Below are 9,787 nucleotides of genomic sequence, written 5' to 3' on the forward strand. Positions count from 1 at the left end.
GGCTATTCACTGAGGCCAAGTTCCACAAGTTAAATCCCAGTCTTTGCATGGCCAGCATAAAAACCTCTGTAGGCTGGCCAGTTCTAAGGTCATCTTGATATTAAGGTTCAGAACAGAGTTTACTCAAAGCACTCCTGAGGAGATCTTAGCGACCCACATCTGCAATTTGACCTGGAGCTGAATCCAGATTCCCAGTCTATCTCAGTGTCAAATGATCCTCTGAAACAAAGAGACAAAAGGAACTAACACCTTATCAGTTCATGTCATCTGTATGCGTGTTTAAACTAAGGCAGAATTTCCTAAGGCACATTGTTAGACCCCAGAGGAGGTTATAAAAGTCCCATTGGCAAAGAATATGTGTGGGATGAACTAGGTGAAAGTCTGCCTTGAGGCAGGGGATGACCCACAGAACATACCCTCCAGCCTGAGACATTTCATGATCAAGCAGTGAGTTGCCAGCAGTTGAAAGTCGGCATGAGAGAATTGTGCTGCTCATGGCCAAGAACACTTCTGTGAAGGATCTTGTCTTGCATTTGTGCCTGTATTTGGTGGAACTGTGAAAATCATAATGGAAAAAAGGAGAACAAGGTGAGTACAATTCCTTCCCATGATCCTGAGGAGTGGCAGTGATGCAGAGGAAAAAGAGAAGAAGGAAACTGGAAACAAAGAAAGTAACTGATCAGGAAAGGAACAGTGGCCAAAAGGATGAGCAAGAGACTTGTACAAAACATATCAAAATGAACTCACCAAAGCTCACTTGATAAGCAAATCTTATTAATGTCTGTCCTCTACAGAAATGTGGCTACAAACTGATCAAGGGCAGGGAGGACCCAAAATCTGAGATTAAGGCACAGATTCAATGTGGAAGTAGGAAGAGAAGATATATATCAGCCTCTAAAATCTTCAAAGGTACAAAATCAAGCTTTCAGTGTGCAGATGTTGGTGTGAGCCAGTTTGAGACCTCTCAAGAAATTCCTGGAAGCAGAGGGAGGAGGTTAGTAATGAAAGAGGTGGAGTAATTTTATTAGCCAAAGAAAAGGCTTTCTGCAACTTGGAACTCCCTTCAGGTTAAATTTTCATGCCAAAAACTTATTCATGCCAAGGGCTTTTCAAAGAATTCTGCAAGTGAAATAAAAACACCTGTCATGACTGTGGGTGAACCCTTCTGGACGATTTGGCAAAAAGAGATCCCCTTGCTGTAGAATGCAACTAGTTACACACTATAAGTAATCTGTTGTGTCGAAGACATAATCCCTATGTAGCTCCTTCCAAAACCTGAGACTGGCCTAGCACCTAAATTGTCTCATTATATTCTGGAGCCTGGAGCCTTTCCCCATCTTTAGGAGAATGAGAGTGTGTTTTCTATTTGTATGATCTAGTTGGGAAGGCTGACTACAAAAGAACAGCATCAGCCCCCAACCATGCCTCCCCACCTCCACCCCACTATGCCTTCCACAAAGGAATGGCTCTACATGTGAAGCCTACAGAATACCTCAGTAACGTCTACATAACAGGCTACCGGCCCTCCCTGGGAAAACTCGAAATGTAAGCAAAATTAATCTCTTTCTTCCACTTCTATATGGCAAGAGCTGCCTCAGTCACAGCCAAAGTGATAAGGCCCAGTGGATCTGGGCAGCTTTCATTCCTCCAGACCACGGCACCTCCTCCCCTCCAAGTCATCATAAAACTCACACCAACTGGCTGCAAGTCCAGAAGCAAGTTAATCAGCTTGTCTGCCCTTGGATTTCCTCATTTAAAAAAAAATCATACTGGTTTTACACATTCTGTATTCTAGGTAAGTTTTCATTTGATGAAGGTTTTCTACAGCTCTATCAGTTAGGGTTATTAATTACAAGCAACAGAAACTGTCTTGGGCCTTTTTATGTTGATATAACAGACACTGGATAATTTATAAAGAAAAGAGGTTTATTTAGCTCACAGTTCTGCAGGCTGGGAAGTTCAAGGGCATGGCACTGGCTTCTGATGAGGGCTTTTGCACTACGTCATAACATGGAGGAAGGGCAAAGGGGAAGAGGCCACATGAAAAGGGGTAAAACACCAGGCGTATCCATGGCAATGTTTATAACAACCCACTCTCACTAGAACTAATCCAGATTCTTCAAAATGAGAACTCACTATCATAAGAATGACATCAAGCCTCCCATGAGGATGGAAACCCCTTGATTTAAACACCTCCCACTGGGCCCCACCTCCCAATACTGACATATTAGAAATCAAATTTCAGTTCGATCGGTAGTGGGAGCGGAGAGCGGACCCCAGAGAGCCCTGTGCAGCCCCACCGCCGCCGCCGGCCTAGTTACCATCACATATCGGGAGGAGCCGCAGCTGCAGCAGCCGGCCCCAGTCACCACCACCGCAACCATGAGCAGCGAGGCCGAGACCCAGCAGCCGCCCGCCGCCCCCGCCCTCAGCGCTGCCGACACCAAGCCCGGCACCACGGGCAGCGGCGCAGGGAGCGGTGGCCCGGGCGGCCTCACATCGCCGGCGCCTGCCAGCGGGGACAAGAAGGTCATCGCAAGGAAGGTTTTGGGGACAGTAAAATGGTTCAATGTAAGAAACGGATATGGTTTCATCAACAGGAATGACACCAAAGAAGATGTATTTGTACACCAGACTGCCATAAAGAAGAATAACCCCAGGAAGTACCTTCGCAGTGTAGGAGATGGAGAAACTGTGGAGTTTGATGTTGTTGAAGGAGAAAAGGGTGCGGAGGCAGCAAATGTTACAGGCCCTGGTGGAATTCCAGTTCAAGGCAGTAAATATGCAGCAGACCGTAACCATTATAGACTCTGTCCACGTCGCAGGGGTCCTCCACGCAATTACCAGCAGAGTTACCAGAATAGTGAGAGTGGGGAAAAGAATGAGGGATCGGAGGGCGCTCCTGAAGGCCAGGCCCAACAACGCTGGCCCTACCGCAGGCGAAGGTTCCCACCTTACTACATGCGGAGACCCTATGGGCGTCGACCACAGTATTCCAACCCTCCTGTGCAGGGAGAAGTGATGGAGGGTGCTGACAACCAGGGTGCAGGAGAACAAGGTGGACCACCAGTAAGACAGAATATGTATCGGGGTTATAGACCACGATTCCGCAGGGGCCCTCCTCGCCAAAGACAGCCCAGAGAGGACGGCAATGAAGAGGATAAAGAGAATCAAGGAGATGAGACCCAAGGTCAGCAGCAGCCTCAACGTCGGTACCGCCGCAACTTCAATTACCGACGCAGACGCCCAGAAAACCCTAAACCACAAGAGGGCAAAGACACAAAAGCAGCCGATCCACCAGCTGAGAATTCGTCCGCTCCGGAGGCTGAGCAGGGCGGGGCTGAGTAAATGCTAGCTTACCATCTCCACCATCGTCCGGTTTAGTCATCCAACAAGAAGAAATGAATATGAAATTCCAGCAATAAGAAATGAACAAGATTGGAGCTGAAGACCTTAAGTGCTTGCTTTTTGCCCATTGACCAGATAACTAGAACTATCTGCATTATCTATGCAGCATGGGGTTTTTATTATTTTTACCTAAAGATGTCTTTTTTGGTAATAACAAACGTGTTTTTTAAAAAAGCCTGGTTTTTCTCAATGCGCCTTTAAAGGTTTTTAAATTGTTTCATATCTGGTCAAGTTGAGATTTTTAAGAACTTCATTTTTAATTTGTAATAAAAGTTTACAACTTGATTTTTTCAAAAAAGTCAACAAACTGCAAGCACCTGTTAATAAAGGTCTTAAATAATTAAAAAAAAAAAAAAGAAATCAAATTTCAACATGAGTTTCAGAGGGGACACACACACAAACCATAGCAGAAGCCTACTAAGAAAAAACTTCTAAGGAATTTATTAAAAGAATCTAGCTTGTAGGATCTTTAAGACAGCTGGAAAACCAGGAATGGAAGCTACACAGCCAGGAAAAACACCCAACATCACAGCACAGAATTTATAATGACTTCAATTTTTGACCCGCAGAAGGAGAGATGTCCATGGATAATCTAAATAAACATTTCTTGTTGGAATTGGATAAACAAGTCTGACTCTGAGAGAAGAGTTCACAAGCAAGTAGTAGGTAACTAGAATGAAATCTTTGAAGAATATCATATCATAAACTACTTAGGAATTTGAAACCAACACCTGGCCTCTGGTCCTGCCTCTATCATTAATAAGCTATGAAACTCATATGTAAATAAGCATATGGGACAATATGTATGGTTTTTAAAGGCCTTCCTTTTGATAATTTGTAAGATTCACAAGAAATATGTTATATTTCAAGAATGAAAGAGATTTAATTTTCTAGAAAGAGAAATCATAAGAAACAAAATCAAAGTGTAAGAATTTTTAAAGTTTACTAATCAGTCAACAAGTTTTGGATTTACATAAGGGAAGGAAGGAGAAAATCAACAGGAAGCATAACCCTTCTCCCAAGTAGGTTTTCCCTCAACCTTCAAAAATTGGTTTTGGTGATTTTAAATATCCTATATGTATATAGTACTGGAGATGAAATTCAACCAAATCTATTTAGTCATTTGGAAAGATAACTACAAGGTTTCAACTTGTCTGTGTCTATGAGGTATTCTGTCTCCTCGCCAGGTTAAATAAAGGTCATCATGTGTAGAAGTTTGTCATTGAAGTAAGAAGGATAACTAGAAATAAGACAGCAAAAAAACTGAAAGAATCTGACATAAAAGAAGAGTTGGACAGATGATCTCTTTCAGCCATAAAATGAGAAGATTCTATGATTTTTATATCACTTAATTGTGATATAATTTACATATCATAAAATTCACTCACTGTAAATATACATGTCACTGATTATTTTTTAGTAAATTTTCAGAATGTTAGAACATATTCATCATGTCAAAAAGTTTTCTCAGCCCATTTGCAACACATTCTTGCTCCCATCTCTAGGCCAATACAACCATTGCTTTGATTTCTGTCTTTATATATTTGTCACATCTAAAAATTTTATGTAAATCAAATCACACAATACAAACTCTTTTTGTCTGGCTTCTTTCTCCTATCATAATTTTTTGAGATTCATCTATGCTGCAGCATATATCAAACAGTTTGCTCATATTTATTACTGAAAAGTATTCCATTGCGTGGCCATATGACATTTTGCTTATCCGTTCACTAATTGATGGACTTTTGGATTGTTTCCAGTTTTTGGCTATTGGGAATAACACTGCTGTGAACATTCATTTTCTGAACCTTTGTACAGACATGTATTTATTTTCATTTCTCTTAGGTAGAAGTGGGTGGAAGTGGACATACCATGTGATTCTATGATTCCAACAACAAAATCTAAATTGAAAAGTGATCAAAGAAAAGATATTTTGGAAACATGAAATCTAAGAAGAAAAAGTAGCTAGATTCCTGTCCCAAGTTGTCATATCATTGCAGGAAAGCCCATTATTTATTTTTATGTTTTCAGTTCTTCTCTCACTGATGGTCAGCCCAGCAAAACCACTGCAAGTCACATTGTGGATCTTTTCATTTATCCTTTGAGAATGGCCTTTTCTTTGCCATTGAGAAAACAAGAGAAAGCAAGAAAGCCAAACTCAGTACCTCTAGCTCTTCTTTTCTAACACACTTCCCCACCAGGACTTTATGGAATTTAGACATCTTTTAAGTAAACAGGAGACTGGTCAGCCCTTTATGAATTTGGAGGGACTTAACAAAACTGCACAAAACCTTCTCTGGCAACTCTGACTCCTTTGCTGCTTTCTCTCCCCACCTTCATCCCCTAAATATCCATGTGTCCTGGGGAAGCTGTTGCCTGACTTATCTTCTTGCTCCCACAAGATGATCTCATTTACCATTCTTCACACACCCAGGGGGCCCAAATCTATATTCCCTGACCTCTCCTCCTGCCTTTTAATCTTCCCCTCAGGCACCTACTGTAGCTCTACATTTCAGAAACTGAATTTTTCATCTTCACCCACAAACCTGCTTCCTTTACTCAATGCCTCATTTTAGGAATTGGGATCACTTTCCAGCCCAGTCTGCAGCATGAAAGTCATCCTTAGCTGCTACTCCTCCCTTTAATCTTTCCCCACATATAATCAAATACCGCTTCTGTGGGAAAGGTCATGCCAGACCCTCCTCTCCATTCCAAATGCAGATCCCTCGGTTGTGGCCCTCTCATCTCTTCCCTGGACCTGCAGCCTACCTACAGCCTGTTTGTTCTGTCCTCTGTGTTGTTTCCAGAGTGGCTTTTATGAAATGAAAGCCTGGTCCCGTCTTTACCCAGTTTAAAACCCATCAGTGGCATCCCATCACTTTCAGAAAGACTGTCAGTATTTTAAGCATGATTTACATGTTTTGTATGATCTGGCTACTGTCAATCCCTCCCATTTCATATTCTGTCACTTTGGAGAATGCACTGCATAAAGAAAAATCAAATGAAGTGTAATTCCTCAAAATTAAATGCTTCTCACATTGTGTGCTTTCTTTGAACGTGGAGTTCTCCCTGCTTGATGTGCTCATCTCTGCCTTTTCCCCAAGTTGATTTGTTGCAAACTCAACTTCAGGAGGCCTCCCCTGTATTCCCAGAATAGCTTAGGTGTCCTTCCTTTATGCTTCCAGTAACTTTCCTATGTCTCATAATGATGATCACCATACTGCATTGCAGTTTTTCGTAGTGGTCTGTCTCCCTTGACTAGAGTATGAATTTATTTAAGGGCATGGTTGTTATTGTAATAGACTGCTAAGAGCAGATTCCTGGGTTTGAATCTTGGCTCTGTCTCTTACTATCTCCATGATCTAGGCAAGTTATTTAAACTCTGTGCCTCAATTTCCTCATTGACAAAATATGGAAAATGATAGTGTCTACCTCATGGTATTATTGGGGAAATGAAATTAGTTAATCCATCTAAGGCACTTTGAAGGCTGGTATCCTTCATCATCATTATCATTATCATCATCATCATCTATATATGTATCTACATATATTTCCTTCATATATATATGTCATATACATTTGTGTGTGTGTATATATATATATCTCTAATCCCCAGCTAAGCACACAGCACATGAGATGTGCCATTTGTAGAAGAAATTAATAAATAAACATCTTTGTGGAAGTCATAGTTAAAATAGGAGAAGGTAATTTTGTCTTCCCTATCCCCAATACTACAAAGATGGAAGTACATAGAGACAATGAAATTTGGAATCGTTCCCATGATTACTAAGGGTGATACAGTGTCCAGGGGCAAAGGAAAAGATTGTCTTAAAATAAAGAGCACTGGTGATTGGCCTTACATCTTTTGGAGGGATCAAGGCGACAGAAAAGTGAGGGAAGGTCATTTGGATCTGGCCATTGGGCACTCTGTCAAAGGAGAGCGCACTTTTACTGGAATGGGAAGGACAGGAGTCACACTGCTGGGGTGGAGTGACAGGGGAGGTGCTGAAGAAATCAGGATGTGGGTGCAGACCAGCTGATCGAGACATTTGGCAGTGAAGGGGAGGCTAAAAGTACCACAGAGGTGAAGGGAAGAAAGAGAATGCTCATGGCTTTAATTTCCTAATCACTCCACTTACTAATGTTCCCTTTGGAGGGGATAAATGTTGCCTCTACAAGAGGAAATAATTGCTTGTCAGCTTGGGGCCAACTTCTCAATTTGCTAACCACCAATGTCTTGCCAAGAATAAAAAGGTGACACCGTGCTGTAGAGAATGTCTGAATTTTTTTGTGTGTGTGTTGCTCCATTTACTTGAAGAAATCCATTGTTCCACTATGCTTGCCACATGTTAAGGGTGAGGAGACAGACATGGAGGGAGAAGAACAAGGATGTTACCTGCTTGCTAAAACTTGTAAGGAATGTATTAAGTGTTTGAGTCAGAGATATTAATCAAGACATTAGTCAGTTTTACTCAGGTCATTATGAGACATTGAAAGTTTAAAAATTCCAAGTAAACTGATTTCATTACTAAGGTAAGCACTGAATGTTAAATTTAAAATGGTAATATTTTTTCTAATTAAAAAACTAAATCAAACTTCACATAGAAAGTGTACAAATAAATTATAAAAAACAAAAATTAAAATCTTTAATCCTGCCATCCAGAAAAAAGTATTTTTGACACTTTATTATATTTACAATGAGTTTTTTCTACATGGATGTGTGTGCACACACACACAAATTTCTACAAAATTAATAATCTACCCTATACAAACCTTTTATCCTGCTTTGTCTCACTCAGACCATAGGTACTTTTCCATATCCTTGAAAACATGATTATAATAATTATATAATATTCCATTTATTTTGTTTGATAATTTTATTTTTGTTGGACATTTATGGGGAAGTTTTTTTTTTAACTTATTTGCCGCTATAAATAATGCTGCACCAAAAAATCTCTTTATCTAGCAGCATTCTTTCTTGTTTTTGTTTTTGTTTTTTTTTTTTTTTTTGAGACAGGGTCTTGTTCTGTTGCCAGGGTTAAAGTGCAGTGGCGTCGTCATAGCTCACTGCAGCCTCAAACTCCTAGGCTCAAGTGATGCTCCTGCCTCAGCCTCATGAGTAGCTGGAACTAAAGACATGCACCACCATGCGTCTCTAAGTCTGATAATTTCTTAAGAATGGATTCCTAAACCGGGATTGCTTGAGCCTACGAGTTCAAGGCCAGCCTAGGCAAGATAGTAGACTCTGTCTTAGAAAAAAAAAAAAAAAAGAGGATGGATTCCTAGAATTATTACAGCAATAAAATGCTCCTCATCAGAAATCAAACATTATTGTTATTTTCTAGAAGTTAATAACAATTGACACTTCTACCACCATGTGGGATGAAACTATTTTCTTTGCACTTAACCTTGCTAGGATTCCTATCATCATTTTTCATACAGTATGGGAGATACCAATCTCATTTTTATATGCATTTTCACTTACTAACAAATTTAAACTTTTTTAATATCCATTATGGCCCATTTATATTTCTTGTTTTTAAGCTATTTGAGCATAAGTTTATTGGAGCCTTGTTTTTCTTAATAATTTTAATAGCTCTCCTTGTAAAAAGAAATTTAACCTTTCTCCCACATTTGTCTTTTAATTTTGATGATATTTTACATTCATACATAGCTAAAATTTTATATGATTAAACATTGTACGTTAGAATGTTAATGTAGTTTAAATATTTGGCACTTCTTCATGACTTTTATTCTTAGAATGACTTCTAATCTAAATTAGATGAATTTTACTGACATTTTTCTTTTAAAATAGGTTTTACATTTTATATTTAACTCTTTAATCCATCTGGAGTTTACTTTGGCATACAAAATGAGGTAAGGTTTTAACTTTATATTTCCAAATAACACCCAATCATCACAGCACTATTTTTTTAAATTATAATCCAACAATCCTTTTTACTACTGATTTGTGGGACCACCTTTATGGTTGATACACTAATTCTTCTATCTACTAAAGTCTACTTCTGTATTTTCTATTCTGTTCCATTGATTTGTTTATTGATTCTGGTAACATTTTGATGACTAGCTTTAGAGTATGTTTTGGTGCCTAGTGGGGTACCAATAGCATTTTATTATTTTAAGTCTAGCTGTCTGAACTTTCACTTCCCCAGAGACAGAATCTTTACCCGCACCGAATTTCCAAGACGTATGTAGGAAACACAAGTCTTTGATTTGAAATGGTGCCATCCAACTTTTCAAAGTGACCTCTTGGCTCCTAATAAACATTCTTTCTCTGGTGATGGAGTCATGGCAGGCCCAGATAGCCTCCTTTTAGAAGTAACTGAAGAATAGATCTCCCTGAAAGAGGAAAGTATGT

The 9,787-nt window shown here is 39.7% G+C and overlaps 1 pseudogene; it reads left to right on the plus strand.

Moving 5' to 3' along the window:
* The first annotated feature begins 2,275 nt into the window (after positions 1-2,275).
* LOC138395374 (Y-box-binding protein 1 pseudogene) lies at positions 2,276-3,348 on the plus strand (annotated as a pseudogene).
* The last annotated feature ends 6,439 nt before the right edge of the window (positions 3,349-9,787 follow it).

Source organism: Eulemur rufifrons, chromosome 15 (assembly GCF_041146395.1).
Source record: "Eulemur rufifrons isolate Redbay chromosome 15, OSU_ERuf_1, whole genome shotgun sequence".
Taxonomy (NCBI): domain Eukaryota; kingdom Metazoa; phylum Chordata; class Mammalia; order Primates; family Lemuridae; genus Eulemur; species Eulemur rufifrons.